General features: G+C 48.9%; 1 pseudogene; it reads left to right on the top strand.

Moving 5' to 3' along the window:
- The first annotated feature begins 12922 nt into the window (after positions 1-12922).
- On the top strand, positions 12923-14555 carry LOC116640558 (annotated as a pseudogene).
- The last annotated feature ends 1076 nt before the right edge of the window (positions 14556-15631 follow it).

The following is a 15631-nucleotide window of genomic DNA, read 5'->3' as shown; positions in this document are numbered from 1 at the left end:
CGGGTGCCTGTCCCGGGGCCAAGCGTGTACCTGGCCAGGGCCCGCTCCCGGGATCGCCCTATCCGGAGGCGGCACCTTCTTCACGTGCGCGCCCCCCGCCCCCCGTCCCCCGCCACAGTCCTCTCTGAGACCTTTTAACCTTTACGGCTAAGGCAGACTTTGTAGGTCCAGTAAGTCCACTCTGAGCTGGGTCCGGCTGTCCCGCCCCCTCCCTGGCCCCGTCGTAGGGCCGAGACTTAGCCCCTTTCTCCCTTAGTCCTCTGCCTCCCGAGCCCACCATCGTCTTAAATCCGCGCGGCCGATTGCCGTTGCTGTGGGCTTTGGCTCCACCTAGTGGCGCAATGTTTAACGTCCGAGGCCCAGACAGGCTGGGGCGAAAGCGGCGGCAGGTATGCGGGCGGATACCTGGAGACACCCCAGTGACCTTGGAGTGAGCCCAAAGTGGCCTTTCTCTGCCTCGGCCCAGCCCCTCCCTCTGGTTCCGAGGGGAGGCTGGGGTGCTGGGGAGGTTCTTGCAAGCACAGATGCCCGTTCAGACCCCTCTGCCTCCAGAAGGCTTTGGTGACTTAACTCTCAGAGGAGTTGGTGCCCCTGAACTCCCATCCCTGGCTGCCCTTGACACCAGCTATTGCCGCTGCTGTCCCAGGGTTCCCACAATCCCAAGAGATGCTTCCCTTCCCCTGAGTCCTGGCATCCAGCCCCCTTCCCGCTTTACTCCCTGCCCTCATTCGGGCTTCTTCTCAGCCATTTGCTCTCCCCACCCCCTTGCTCGCCCTCCCTTCCTCCCTCTCTGCCCCATCATCACCACCCTCTGTGTGTCCAACTGTGAGTCTGTCTGTGTCGCTGTGTCAGCCTTTCCCGCCCTCCTGGTGGGGCACTGCCCTGGTGCCACAGGAAGCCTCTCCCAGCCCTCCAGCCGCTGTGTCCACCTGCCTCTGTTGTCCCCACGTAGGTTTGCACAACTGCTGTGAAAATCAGGGGGAGTGGTCCCTTCTGGGGACCTTCAGAGTCCCCTCCTCAGGAGGGAAGACGTGTCTGTGCCAACCTCTGAGGCCGGCTTGTCTCAGACTCTGTGCCCTCAGCAGCTCCTGCCACGGGTTGCAGTAAAGGTGTCCTTTCTTACATGATGGGACATGACAGGACATCGCTTCCCTCCCTGCTCTTAACTGGCCCCATTGTCTTCCCTATCTGCAGCCGGGCTCTGCCTCCCCAGTCCGGCCAAGGGGATGTTTGTCCTTAGGCGCGCGCGCGCGCGCGCGCGCGCGTGTGTGTGTGTGTGTGTGTGTGTGTGTGTGTGAAGGTGTGTGTGTGTGAAGGTGTGTATGCTTTGGGTGGAAGATAGGGAAGACCTACGGGTCCAGGTTACTTGTGTGTTACCCATGAGAGGAACCCATGGCCCGAGCCCCCAAAGGGGACCATGTGAATATTTGACAGCTGAAACCAAATGATTGGCTCTAAAATAAGAACACTGCGAAATTGAAATCAATAAATTCTTAATCAAATGTCCGACTGTAACATTATATCAACCTCATTAATTTTAAATTTAGGATTCATAAAATTTTCATTACATTTGAAGGAACGTGTGGGCTGGGTTTTACAAGAATTCCCAATTGTGATTTAAATCAGTTACTCCTAGCCAAATGGTTTCAAGAGCAAAATTATAAATATCCTTTCAAAAATTTTACAGCAGATTTTTAATATTTTAATATGTTTGCACTGATATGGGGTGAAGCTGTCAAAAATAAAGATGCCAGGGCTTACAGAGGTCCTAAAAACAGCTCTTTGTGTTAGGGTGAGGCAGGAGGCAGGAAATCAGTGAGGATGAGGGGGTGGGGTTGGTGATGGGGCATAGGAAAGTCTCAGGGGACAGGGTGGGGACAGGGATGGTGAAGGGGAGGGGGAAGAATAGTGTCCTTTTGCTTCTTCAGGGAGTGCTACTCAACCCCTCAAGTTGGGGTGTAGAGGCTCCTCTGGATTAACAGGGGTCTGGGGTCTTATTGGAGCAGGGAGGGGCCACAGGGTTGCTGAGTGAAGGCGGGTTCAGGCTTGCTCTCCCCCATGGGAAGTCCATATAGGGGCTTGGCCCAAGGGGAGCAAATTCTTATAGGAGGGCTGTGATGGGAGGCATCTGGGGCCAGCCCTCAGAGGTGCCTTTTGCAGGGACCCCCAAACTGGGAACGCTCCTTTGCTAAGGGCTCTGGGCCCTTGGCATCCAGGTCCCATCTTCTCCCCTCCCCCACCCGACTTTACTTCCATCCCAAAAGTTCTGTCAACTCAGTCTCATATTTTCCTTCATTTCACTCTCTCTGGCTAGAAGGAATAGACCAGGGTCCATTAAAAGTTCCCCAACTGGGATCCCCTTTCCTCCAGGACACAAGCACTCAGGCTTTATAAACCCCGGTTATGTGATAGCCAGCCTGGGTGGGGAGGACAGATGTCATTTCTTCCTGGGAAGGTGTCACCACTGGCAAATGGCCACATGACTTCCTGGCAGTCTGCCCCAGTCTGGAGTTGGGCATGTGAAAAGAAACAAGGAAAGAATCAGAATTTTCCTGTATGGTGTTTATATCCTAAACTAACAAGGGGGTGGCGGGGGGTGGGCATTAAATGCGGGGAAGTTAGCTAGGCTACTCTGAGAACCCACACATTTTCTGAGTGCCTCATTTTCTTCATCCTTGCAACAATCCTGAAAAGCAGGTGTGATGCCCTATCTTAAAGTCTCTGGTCTGCCCAGTATTCTCTGCCTTTGGATACTGTCTTTCCCCCATCCTGTGTGGTTCCCCAGAGGCTGCTGGCCCCTGGCTGCAGGGCTGGGTACCTGTCAACTCTGTACTGGACTGAAGGCTGGCCAGTCAGAGTTCCTCTGTGAGATCTGTGGATGTTGGAAGGTGGGGTGGAGGGACACTCCCTCCACCCCGAAAGGTTGAGCTTCATGGGGCCATGGAGTCTGGAGTGGCCTGGCTTCTTCTTTTTTTTTTTTTAAATTTTTTGTTATGTTAATCACCATACATTACATCATTAGTTTTAGATGTAGTGTTCCATGATTCATTGTTTGTGCATAACACCCAGTGCTCCATGCAGAACGTGCCCTCCTCAATACCCATCACCAGGCTAACCCATCCTCCCACCCCCCTCCCCTCTAGAACCCTCAGTTTGTTTTTCAGAGTCCATCGTCTCTCATGGTCCGTCTCCCCCTCTGGTTTCCCCCCCTTCATTCTTCCCCTCCTGCTATCTTCTTCTTCTTCTTTTTTTTTTTCTTAACATATATTGCATTATTTGTTTCAGAGGTACAGATTTGAGATTCAACAGTCTTGCACAATTCACGGTGCTTACCAGAGCACATACCCTCTCCAGTGTCTATCACCCAGCCACCCCATCCCTCCCCCCCCAACCCCCACTCCAGCAACCCCCAGTTTGTTTCCTGAGATTAAGAATTCCTCATATCAGTGAGGTCAAATGATACATGTCTTTCTCTGTTTGACTTATTTCGCTCAACATAATACCCTCCAGTTCCATCCACGTCGTTGCAAATGGCAAGATCTCATTCCTTTTGATGGCTGCATAATATTCCATAGTATATATATACCACATCTTCTTTATCCATTCATCTGTCGATGGACATCTTGGCTCTTTCCACAGTTTGGCTATTGTGGACATTGCTGCTATAAACATCGGGGTGCACATACCCCTTCGGATCCCTACATTTGTATATTTGGGGTGAATACCCAGTAGTGCAATTGCTGGATCGTATGGTAGCTCTATTTTCAACTTTTTGAGGAACCTCCATACTGTTTTTCAGAGTGGCTGCACCAGCTTGCATTCCCACCAACAGTGTAGGAGGGTTCCCCTTTTTCCACATCCCCGCCAACACCTGTCATTTCCTGACTTGTTAATTTTAGCCATTCTGACTGGTGTGAGGTGGTATCTCATTGAGGTTTTGATTTGGATTTCCCTGATGCCAAGTGATGTTGAGCACTTTTTCATGTGTCTGTTGGTGGAGTGGCCTGGCTTCTTTCTTGCCATGTGCAGAGGACTGCGGGAACGTGCAGCCTATGAGCAAGAAAGGAGAAGCAAGAGACAGGGAGAGTGACAGAGTGTGCAAGCCTTGGAACAGTATTCGATCGCCAGCTTTTAGCCTGACTTTTCAAATTTATGTCAATGAATTTTTATTTATTTATGTATTTATTTTTGTTTCAGCCGATTTGAGCTGGGTTTTTGTCCTTTGCCCCTGCAAGAGTTCTGGCTGATATTATTCTACAACACAAAGCTCTTCCCTCCTGGAAAGGAAGGGGCAACTGGGATAGTTGTAGTTCTTGATGGAAAGCAACAGAAACCCAGCTGGAGTTAGGTGATGCAGACTGGGGGTTTACCAGAAGGATGGAGATGCAGCTGGGCCTCTGGGGGCTCTGGGAACAGGAGCAAAGTCCCGGCTGTGACTCATGTGCTTTGTGGTGCTCTTCTCTGAGTTGCTCTGGCTCTGGCTTCCTTCTCTCTATTGGCTTTTTCCCTCTGGGTGGACAGAACATGGCCTTACATCTCAGCGTTTGGTCACCACAGAAGGACGGATGATGTCTCCTCACATGAATTTCAGAAGGTTCTGGAAGGGACCATGAATGGTCCAGTCTGGGTCAACTGATACTCAGGTAGAACTGTCATCTGTGGCCAGAGGGGAGGGTTACTTGCGACCCACCTCTGTGTTTTGAGGGTCTTTCCCAGAGAGGAGGGGCTTATCATGGGACAGAGAAATCCCTTACAGAGTGTCTGCCACAGGAATGAAAGTACTGTGTCAGGCACTGTACTAGGGGCTTTCTGGGGTCCCAGGTACATTCCTGCCCCCTGAAAATTTTGTAGGGATTGAACAATAGAGCCAGATGTCAGACAGGGTCAGATTCTCAGCTTCATTCTTGGCGAAACCAGATGGAAGGCCTAGGCTCCCTTGCCATTCTTTTCTGACTTAGCCTAACTTACTGCAGCTAAGACTGCTGGCTGGCCATGTTGCCAGCAAAGTGAAAACTGCCTTTCCCAGTCTCCCCACAGCTAGGTGCACGCACGTAGTCGGGTTCTGCCAATGAGGCGTAACTGGGCCTGTGTGACACCTTGAGGAAGGCCCCTTCAGTGGAGCTCCTCAGCAGGGAGGGCCCTTTTTGTGTTCTTTAGCTCTTCTTTCTTCTTGCCAGCGGCACGGTTAGAGTTCCAGCAGCATCTCGGGCTGGGATGCGGCCAAGGAGATGCAAGCCAGGTACTGACATGCGTGGAGCAGGAAGACAGAGCTTGGGTTTCAATAGGGCTGATACACTAGCTCCAGACTGTCCAGCTCTGAGCTCCCTTTCAGTTGGAGAGAATAGGCTCCTATCCTGGGTAGCCTGTACTTTGGATTTGCTGTTTATCCATCTGAATCTGATCCCAGTCAATCTAATCACTATCTGGGTCACAGGCAACATTCTAGATGGATCTAAGCGTCTACTAGCTCCACTCTGAGAACTACAGGGTAGTTACGGAATGCAGGAGGCAAGAGGAGGAGGAGGGACATGCCTTTGTAAGCACTGGCCAACCCTCCTGAGAGAGCCAGGAAGGACTCAGGCATGCCCGCTCACTAGTCCAGCCTCATCCATCAGAGAAATAAAACCCCTTTCCATTGTGAAGGGCTTGGTGAGGGTGGATCCTGACTGTGATCACTTTTGAGAGGGCGAAAGCTTCAGTTTGGGCACCGGCAAGAACAGAGAGAGGGGGAGGAAAAATTATATATGTACATTTATTTATTTATTTAAAGATTTATTTATTTATTTTTGAGAGAGAAAGAGCTGAGGAGGGCCAGAGGGAGAAAGAATCCCAAGCTGACTCCACGCTGAATTTGGAGCCCAACATGGGGCTCAATCTCACGACCTTGAGATCACAACCCCAGCCAAAACCAAGAGTTGCACGCTCAACTGATTATACCACCCAGGTGTCTCTAGGTATGTATATATTATGTGTATAGATAGAGAGATAGATGAAAAAACAGTATATGATTCCATTATTTCCTGCAATAGTCCGGTGAGGTGGGTGCTAATTTTTCCACGAGCAGATGAGGAGCCTGAGCATTTGTCGAGGGCCCCACAGCTAGTAGGGGGTAGATATGAAACTTAACCACATATTTGTCAGATTCTTAAAATTGCTGATGCTTTTTCCACTGCATGTGGGTATTTGTCTGAGTTGGGGGTGGAAGGCTTAGGAAAGCATATCCAGAGCGACTTTTTGTAGTATGGAGGGTGTTAGGACCCATTAAAGCCTGAGTGCACGAATCTGGTCCCATTTCTGGGACCCAACTCATGTGTCTCCTGGACTTTGGTTTGATCTCAAAAATCTGACATTTGCGCATTCTCTCTGGGAAACAAAATGAGAACATGCCAGATGTGTAACTGTCTTAGAGTGTGTTCTAAACTGAGTCTCCTCATCAGATGGAGGGCACGGCTACATTGCTTGTCACTTAGGTAAGAGCCTGCTGGCCCTTCTGCTCAGGACAGCCTCAAGAGCAGGTGGACCGTGCCCTGGATCCCCCCCCCCGGCAGCGGGTGTGCTTGCCCTTATAATCCATCATGGGTGATTAGACCATGTGACTCAGTGCTATCTTCTTCATTTCTAAGGGGATCAGAAGATATTTGATTCCAAGCAGCAGAAATCCCAACTCAAACTGGCTGAAACTAGGAAGAGGATTCATCAGTTTATGTACTGGAAGGTCTCAAAGAAGGCCTGGTTTAGGGCTGCTTTAATCCAATATCTCTACAGTAGCATCAAGGGCCTGGTTTTTTTACATCTTTCTAAAAACTGGCTCCCCTTTGTAATTGCAAGATGGCTGCCCCAAATCCCTGGGGCTGTAAGCTTCCTCAGGGCAGATGAAGATATGTCCACAAATTCCTTGACACCTCCTTTAAAAGTTGGAGCCAAATTCTCTGCTCCTTGAGTGTTCTTCCAAGCGATGGCACAGCTTCAGAGACTAGGGCGTGAAAGAGAATGCAGCTTTCTGCTTGTTCTTGCTCGGATCACTTGCTCTGAGGAAACTCAGCTGCCATGTTATAAGGATGGTCAGGCAGCCTTGGAAGAGGCCCATGAGGTGAAACACTGAGGCCTCCAACCAACAGCCAGGGAGAACTGAGTCACTTGCAGGTAGCCACTGAAAGGTCTGGAAGTCGGGCCACTTTAATGCAATGAGCTTGGGAGTTGGTTTCCAGCGCCAGCCAGACCTCAGGTGACAGCAGCCCCTCATGAGAAACCATGAGCTAGAGCCTCCCAGCAAAGCTGCCCCTGGATTCCTGACCCACAGAAACTGAGGTAAGGCACATTTGTTGTTTTAAGCCACTATTTTGGAATAATTTGTTAAGCAGCAATATTCAGTGTGTCCAGGGAAAATGATGTGCTTCTAGAAGCTCTTCCAGAAAAGTGAAGAAGCCTCTGTCCCAGAAACCTCCGCAAACCCTTCCTCTTGTCTCATTGGCCCAGACTTATCACAGGCCTGTCCTTCAACCAACAACTGGCCAGGGGGGCGGGATGAGGCTAATAACCTTGGCCTGGGCCAATCCCCGGGGTCAGTGCCCTGAGACACATGGGCTGAGGGGCAGGTGTGGAGGGAGGCCTGACTAAATTTGGGGTGCTGCCCAGAAGAGGACCACAGGTCTTCCATGCCGGGCCAATCAGAGCTCCTCCCAGGGAGGAAGAAGTTTGGGCGGCGGGGGGCGGGGGGGTGGTGGCGCTTAAAAACCAAGTGCTTGGCTTTCAGTCAGGAATTTATGAATTTTACCTTGGTTCTGTGATTCTGTGAAGGAAAACAAGTTGACTGCTTTTCTCTGGGGAAGCTCATTGCCCCAATACTGCCTGTGAGACATGGCCTTCCCCTGCTGATGTCATTCCAGGCTCGAGGTCAGCAGTGAGGCAAAACAGCTCCCTCCAAACTCTCTTTATCAGAAGGTCTGTGCCTGGAAGGGCCAGTGGTCACACCTCCAGTGAGAGCAATAATCACTCTGGAGAAGTGCAAATATACATATATATCTATTTTTCCCCCCTTAAAAACTGCTGCTTTAAATTTTTTGGAAATGGTCCAACACTATTTAAATCCTGGGTCAGGTGGCTGTGTGGGGACAACATTCACTATGGGTGAATCTGTGGGCTGATAAACACAACAGAAGGGGTCAAGAGGATGTCAGCCTGTGTGTGTGTGTGTGTGTGTGTGGTAACAGCTTTATTGAGCTCTGATTCACATGCCACACAATTCACCCATTTAAACTGTACAATTCAATATTTTTTAGTACATTCATAGACAACAATCACCACAATCAATTCTAGAATATTTTCATGTTCATCATTCCAAAAAGAAACTCTATACCTTTTATTTAATCTTATTTTTGGTATTTTTTAAAAGATTTATTTATTTATTTGAGAGAGAGAGAGCACAAGAGGGGGAAGGGACAGGAGAGGGAGAGAGAATCTCAAGCAGACTCCCCACTGAGCGTGGGGTTTGATCCCACGACCCCAAGATCATGACCTGAGCCAAAATCAAGAGTAGGACACCCAACCGACTGAGGCACCAAGACACCCTAAAACTCCGTACCTTTTAGATATCATCCCCTCAGCCCTAAGCAACCGCCACTCTACTTTTTGTCTCTTATAGATGTGTTTTATTGCCAGCAGACAAGAGTCTGAAAAAAATGGAGAGAAATAATTTTGTCCAATGTGAAACATAAGGTGTAGTGTAGATTATTGTCATGAAATGTTCTCCATGGCATGTGTGTGCTTTCTGACATATACACTTTTATCAAGTGAGCTGTAGTTTTGTCAAAAGTCTATTATGATTGATCTTTGTTGTCTGGGAAGGTGTTGGGTATAGGAAGGATGTGTAGGGGGCTGACCTTGGCTGGGGTGGGTTTGGGGGCGTGGTGTAGTGGTAGGGGTATCATGGTAGAGGTTGTGGAGACAGACCAGAGAGCTTGGTGTGGACAGGGAGAAGTTGACTTCCCAGTCTGGGTGGTGACCTGATTTGCCAAGATCTTGGAGTGAGTCCAGAATGGCCTGACCACAGATCTCACTCAAGGGACCCAGGGCTCCTTCTGAGTCAGCCATGTTGAATCTTGGCTCCAGATCAGGGCCAGCTGAGGAAGGATGACGAGGATTGGGGTTCAAGGTTAAATTCCTTTGTTTCAAGTTTCTTCAAGGCCTGGGGGATGAAGGTCTTCTCATTCCTCCTCTTCCTCCTCTGGACTTCCCATCTATCATCAGCCAGGTGCCTACGCTCTGCTAGTCTGCAGTGATTGCTGGGTTGGCCTCATACAGGACAGGCTGTGGGGAGGAAATGGCTAGGCCTCTCCAAATGGCCGCTCTTGATTTGGGCCTCTGTGGCTCTTTGGGTCTCAAGGCCTGGCTTCAGGCCTGCCTCTGTTCCTGCTTTGCTCTAGTGACTCAGGGCAGATCTCTGCCCCTCTCTGGATCTCAGTATTCTCATCTATATAATGGGAGACCGAATAAGTGATACCCAAGGGCCTTTCCATGTCTCTCAGCCTGTGAGAACTAGCTCAGTTTAGGGGAATTGGTCATTGGCTTATAGTATGCAGAGTGTTCATTATTTGTCCTCCTTTGGTGCCCTCAGGCCTTCTCAACAGCATGGCAAGGGGACTGAGAGCCGAGGCCTGGGAGAGGGACCACCTGGGACTTTTTTTTTTTTTTTAACTAGGCTCCACACCCAACATGGGGCTTGAACTTACCATCCTGAGATCAAGAGTCGCGTGCTCCACTGACTGAGCCAGCCAGGAGCCCCAAGGGACCACCTCGGTTTTAATCCTAGATCTGTCACTTGTTAGTTCTGTGACTTCAGGCAAATGCCCATCCTGTCTACACCTTGGTTTCCTCATTTCTGAAACAGGGAAAGTATTAGGACCTACCTCATGGCAGGGTGACGATTAAGTGGAATAATGCATGCACAGTCTCTTGCACATAGGAAATGTCCATTCTGTTCTAGGATGTGGACATGGAAAGTCATGGGGCTTGCCCAGCGACAGAAATGGAAAACCAGGATCTTCTCAATGTTCCTAAACCCAGATGCTTGGGAGGCAGGTGGCCTGGAGCGCACTTCTCTACTTCTGTTGGATGCTGGTCTGGTTTGCCCCATTTTGGCGGTGTGTTGAAGGGGGCTGGGGGGATTCTAGAGCAGTAGGCCAGGAGGCTGGCCTGAGCGAGGGATGCGGGTGGCCTGTGGACTGAGCTTCAGACATTGGACAAGGACGTATCCTGCTCACTGGGGGCCAAGTTCTTCACTCTTATCGGGGTGCAGTGTGTTGAGGGCGGGGCCCCCAGCTGGAGACACAATGCCCATTTTCCTTCTGTTTCTCCCCTCCCTCATCCCGAGCCCTACTCATCATTGCCAGGCATGGTGTGACCCAGAAAGAACTTTTTGTGGAGCTGATTGCCCTCCTGTCCCTGCTGGCCTTGCCCCCACTCCCTCAGTCCCCTTCCACCCAGGCTCTGGGCCTGCTCACGTGCTCTCCTGGCCCTGTCTCCTACCTGGCCTCTCCTTCTCCCTGCACAGGCCCCTCTGATTTTGCCCAGGAAGATGGAAATAAAAGGCATCCTGACTTGACCTGTCTGCCCCATCTGGGTGCTGTCCAGTTTCCTTCCCCCCATCCCCATGTCCTCCTGGGGGAAGTCCACAGCCAGGATCCATGGAGTGCAAGATCTGTGCACAGGCTTCCAAGGACAGTGTCCTCCGACTTCCCGGGACCTCTCGGATAACTCACTGGGCAGAGGTGAACTCTCAGAGAAGATGCATCAGTGTCTCAGGACCTCCAACTTGTAAGAGGCCGGTTTCCTTCCCAGGCTGCGATCTAACTCCTGTTCCGTGTCTCGTTTCTTCTATGGAATTGCTCCTTCGACAGCTGCCTTGGGGAGGAGGGCGTGGGCAAGAGACCAGCCGGCCATTGCTGGTGCCCTCAGCCTTGGTGGAGCAGTTCAGTGCGCAGAACACAGACGGCACGGAAGCTCACGAGAGTGAGAAGGGCCAATGCCCGCTGACCCAGCGCCACGGCCTCTCCCTCGGAGGCTTTCAGAAGCTTATCTGCTCTCCTCTTGAAATTTGGCCCTCTCCTGGTCCTCGCCAGCCTCTGTAAGTGCTCCTTCTTTGTCCTCGAAGGAGTCTCATCTTCTCCCGCTCTCACCTGTGGGGGCCACTGAGCCCCAGCCTACAAATCCTGCTTCATCCTTCCCCTCAGAGGCCAGAAGCCTCCTAGCGTCCTCAATTTCGGGCTGCTTCCCTGGACTGTGCCCTCCCCAAGGCCAGAGCCCATGTGTCCCTCCCCTCTATGCCATCCCCTAGCCCAGTGCCTAGAATAGAGATGAAAAAGGCTGCAGGTGTGGGAATAAATCAATACACCTGTCCCCCGACCCCTTGGTTGTTACCCAGCACGGTCTGGCTCTTCCTAACCACCCAAGGTGACCTCAGAACCTTAGAGTTTTGAACATAAAAGAATGAGGCAGAGATAAGCACAATCATAGAATGTGATGCGGCTTTTCCAAGAGATAGTTCAGGAGCATTTCATAATAAGAAAAATGCTTATGACAATTTGGGTGAAAACGCAGTAGCGCACAAAATTGCATGAACCCGATGACCTTGGCTGTGTGCACAGACCGCCTGAAGGGCTTCTGGGTCAACACGGTGAGGTCTGCTCTCTGGATTCATTGAACCAGGAAGGCTCTTGCCCTGGGGACGTTAGCCATAGCGAGGCAAGTGAGGGGTCCCATACTGAAAATGTAGATTGTTCCTCAGGGAAGATGAGCAGCCGACGTGAAAAGTCAGGTAGCTGCTGACCTTGGAGATCTGTCAGAGTCCTCCCTGATGAAACCCTGCCCTGCCCCCACAGCTAGACAAGTCCCGCCAACATGCTCCAAGCTGGCCAGCCTCTTGGGTTCTGACTCCTAAATTTGGCAGGACGTCTAGTGGACTGCCCCAAATCTGTAGACGCTTATGGAAACTTCTAACACGAAAGGCAGGAACCAAAACAAACAGAAAAAGGAACTCAGAGGAACAGGGACAACATAGAGAGCAAAAGAAAACAAGCAAAACCACCCAAAGAACCCAAACAACTAAACAACTGTGTGATTAATATCCTGGAGAATTTGAAGGAGCCATTGTGTCTATATTGTGCCCATATCCAGATACAGGAAGGGGCCCGAGGAAATTAAAAAAGAAAAACCGTGGAAATAAAAATTGCAATAGGTTGGAAGCGGCAGTAGGGAATCTCTCAGTAGGTGGGATGAGAAGACAATGTAATACGGGAGATAAAGAAAAAAATCAGTACCAGATAGAGCCAGGAGATTCCTAGATGAAAAATAAGAGTTCCAGAAATAGAGAAAAGAGGAAGTGGAGGGAGAAATTATGAAATAAATTATACAAAAAAGTGTCCAGAAATTTGAGGACTTGAGTTTCCAGATGAGAAGGGCTTACCAAGTACCCAGCCCAAGAACTGATATGGCAAGTTGGCACTGTGAAATTTGAAGCAGCCAAAAGGCAGAGCAGGTCCTAAGAGTGACTGGAGGTGGGGGGAAAAGGACAAATGCAAGGAAGGGTTCAGGAATCAGAAAGCCTTTGGGTTTCTCAACAGAAGTTCCACAAAGTGGAAGACCATGGAGCTATGCTTTCAAATATTATTATTATTTTTATTAATCAAAAATTATTCCCAACCTAGGGGTGCCTGGATGGCTCAGTCGGTTGAGCATCTGACTCTTTGTTTTGGCTCAGGTCATGATCTCACAATTGTGAGATCGAGCCCGGAGTCAGGCTCTGCACTCAGTGGGGAGTCTGCTTGAGATTCTCTCTCCCTCTGCCCCTACCCCCACCCCTCTCTCTCAAATAAATAAATAAATCTTTAAAAAAATTATTCCCGACAGACGCCTAGAAGCAAACACCATGGTGAAGGCTGGGGATAAGAGTGGCAGCTGAGGAAAGAAAGGCCTGAAACGGAAAGCGACCGCCGAAGAACCTCAGGAGGCTGCAGTTGCTGAGGATGGAGCAATGGAAAGCGGGGTCCAACCCCCAAAAGCGGCCGCCTTCCCCCCCAGGCTTCAGCATTTTGGAAATTAAGAACAAACAACGGCGACACTTAATGTCCAAGCGGTGGAAACAGCAGCAGTGTAAGAAAGAGCTGGCAAGTAAAAAACTTAGGAGAGAGAAGCTCTTGGTGATAAGGTTCCACCAAAGCCTATTCCAAAGACCACTGACAACCAGAGAGTATATGATGAAACTGCAGTAGACCCTAATGATGAAGAGGTTGCTTATGATGAAGCTACAGATGAATTTGCTTCTTACTTCAACAAACTTCTCCTAAGATTCTCATCACAACATCAGATAGACCTCATGGGAGAACAGTACAACTCTGTGAACAGCTCTCCACAGTTATACCAAACTCACATGTTTATTACAGAAGAGGACTGGCTCTGAAAAAAATTATTCCACAGTGCATTTCAAGAGATTTCACAGATGTGATCGTTATTAATGAAGATCGTAAAACACCAAATGGATTAATTCTAAGTCACTTGCCAAATGGTCCAACTGCTCATTTTAAAATGACCAGTGTTTGTTTGTGTAAGGAAATTAAGAGAAGAGGCAAGGACCCTGCAGAACACATACCTGAAATAATTTTGAATAACTTTACAATAAGACTGAGTCATTCTGTTGGACATATGTTTGCATCTCTCTTTCCCCATAATCCTGTTTATTGGGAGGCAAGTTGCCACATTCAACGATCAATGGGACTATATCTCCCTCAGATTTCATAGGTATATATTCAAGAGTAAAAAGAAAGTGGGAATTCAGGAACTTGGACCACGTTTTATTTTTTTATTTTATTTTTTTTCTTTTATTATTATTATTTTTTTTTGCAGAAAAGTATCCCTTTGTCACATTTTTTTTAAATTTTATTATGTTATGTTGGTCACCATACAATACATCATTGGTTTTTGATGTGGTGATCCACGATCCATTGTTTTCGTATAACACCCAGTGCTCCATGCAGTATGTGCCCTCCTTTATACCCATCACCGGGCTAACCCATCCCCCCTCCCCCCTCCCCTCTAAAACCCTCATTGTTTCTCAGAGTCCATAGTCTCTCATGGTTCATCTCTCCCTCCAATTCCCCCCCCCTTTTTCCCTTCCTTCTCCTAATGTCCTCCATGTTATTCCTTATGTTCCACAAATAAGTGAAACCATATGATAATTGACTTTCTCTGCTTGACTTATTTCACTTAGCATAATCTCCTCCAGTCCCATCCATGTTGATGTAAAAGTTGGGTATTCATCTTTTCTGATGGCTGAGTAATATTCCGTTGTATATATGGACCACATCTTCTTTATCCTATTCATCTGTTGAAGGGCATCTCGGCTCTTTCCACAGTTTGGCTATTGTGGTGGACCACGTTTTACCTTAAAATTAAGATCTCTTCAGAAAGGAAACTTTGATTCTAAATATGGAGAATATAAATGGGTCCATAAGCCCCGGGAAATGGACACAAGTAGAAGAAAAATTCCACTTATAAAATCCTGAAGGAATAGTATTGAATTGTGCTAAACAGGCCTATCCTGGATTTATGATAGAAGACCCTTTTCAAAATGTCATTTACTGGTTTCATAAACCTTTTCATGTTTGGATAAAATATCAAGTGCCATGAATTACCATTCATGGTATCATCTATTTGTATGTAGCACATACAAATAAAAGTCATTTTGGTGAAAAAAAAATTATTCCCAACCTAGAATTCCTCTCCAGCTGGACTCTCAATCTGTGAGGGCAGAATAAAGAAACTGTTAGGCAAGCAAGGTCTTAACATTATACCTTTCATGCACTCTTTCTTTCTTTTTCTTAGAGAGAGGGAGAGAGCATGTGTGGCCGGGGAGCGGGGGGTGCGGGAGGCAGAGGGAGAAGTCCCTGGATGGCAGATGTCATTGCTCAGAGATAAGCAGTGTGGATGGGGGAAAGCGAGCACGTGTCAGGCCCCAGGAGGGATGCTTCCAAGAAGAAGCAGAGATGGATGGGAACCCAATGAGTTTGATTATGTTGAGAAGAGAGTTCGATCCCCCTCCGGGAAGTGGCATCAAGGGTCAGGAGGGCTGGAGCAGAGGGTTGCCATTTTTCCTTATAAGCTTAGTAGTAATGTGATGGTCAGTTGGAGATGTTAGCTTAGCTAGGCTCCAGTCCTGTTATTCAAGCACTGAGCTGGGTGTTGCTGTGAAGGCAGTTTGTAGATGTGACTCGAATCCATAGTCAGTTGACTTGATTGAAGTAAAGAAGATTATCCCAGACAATCTGGGTGGGTCTGATTCAAGCAGTCGAAGGGCCTTAGGAGCAGAGCTGAGATTCCCCTGAAGGAGAAGAAGCACCTGTGGGCTGCGGCTTCCACTGGCGCCGGGCATCCAGCCTACCCTTCTGACAGGCGCTGGTGGACTTCACACTCGCCCAGCCGGCCCCACGTTGCACAAGCCGATCCCTCAGCACCTCCCTCTAGTTCTGCTTCTCTGGTTGAACCCGGACTCATACATCTGCTAATTGAATTTTTAAACCACTCTATGGATTATTTGGATAAATGAAGGAAAAAGAAATACAATTTCAAACGCTCAGAAAAA

Source organism: Phoca vitulina, unplaced genomic scaffold (genome assembly GCF_004348235.1).
Source record: "Phoca vitulina isolate PV1807 unplaced genomic scaffold, GSC_HSeal_1.0 scaffold20, whole genome shotgun sequence".
NCBI lineage: Eukaryota > Metazoa > Chordata > Mammalia > Carnivora > Phocidae > Phoca > Phoca vitulina.
This window is presented reverse-complemented; position numbering and strand designations above follow the sequence as displayed.